Consider the following 613-nt stretch of genomic DNA (forward strand, 5'->3'; position numbering starts at 1 on the left):
ACATTTGTGCCTTACATATATACCAAAGAATTGTGATGGAAAGTAACCATTTCAAATAATATATTAAAATTGGTGCAATTAAAAGATTTCTACTGTCAAAATCATTTGATGTCCTTTACTCAAAATCAGACTACCATAAGCACGCACACTCTCGTAAAATCAAGCAATGGCGATGCTTATACACAAGCATATAAACGAACTCATACTTAAGGTATTAAACACAAAACCATTATATAAATAAGAGAGCTATGAAAAAATTGACATTTATCACCATGCTAAAGAATATGCATTTGAAAACCCAAAAAGATATCACTCTCAAGTATGTAATCATAGATAATGAACCCATAGACCTTTTTCCATGTAATAACATTCGGAAGGCCTCCTTCCATCAGATTCCCACAGCCATGCAGTCTTGACGATGTTGGCCGACATCGAAGAAATGATGTGATCGCAACCACGTAATCAACTCGTGGCCTAGCCACATCTAACAGTCCATTGACGACCGAAAGGTTCTCCAGTTAGAGCTCACTTATGCACAAGGATCACACTATTCTGATATGATATTCGACCTATTCTTTAATCTCCTGGCTTGACAAAACCATTTATAACCAAA

This window comes from Theobroma umbraticum, unplaced genomic scaffold (assembly GCF_002168275.2).
Source record: "Theobroma umbraticum cultivar Fairchild unplaced genomic scaffold, ASM216827v3 scaffold_60.0, whole genome shotgun sequence".
NCBI lineage: Eukaryota > Viridiplantae > Streptophyta > Magnoliopsida > Malvales > Malvaceae > Theobroma > Theobroma umbraticum.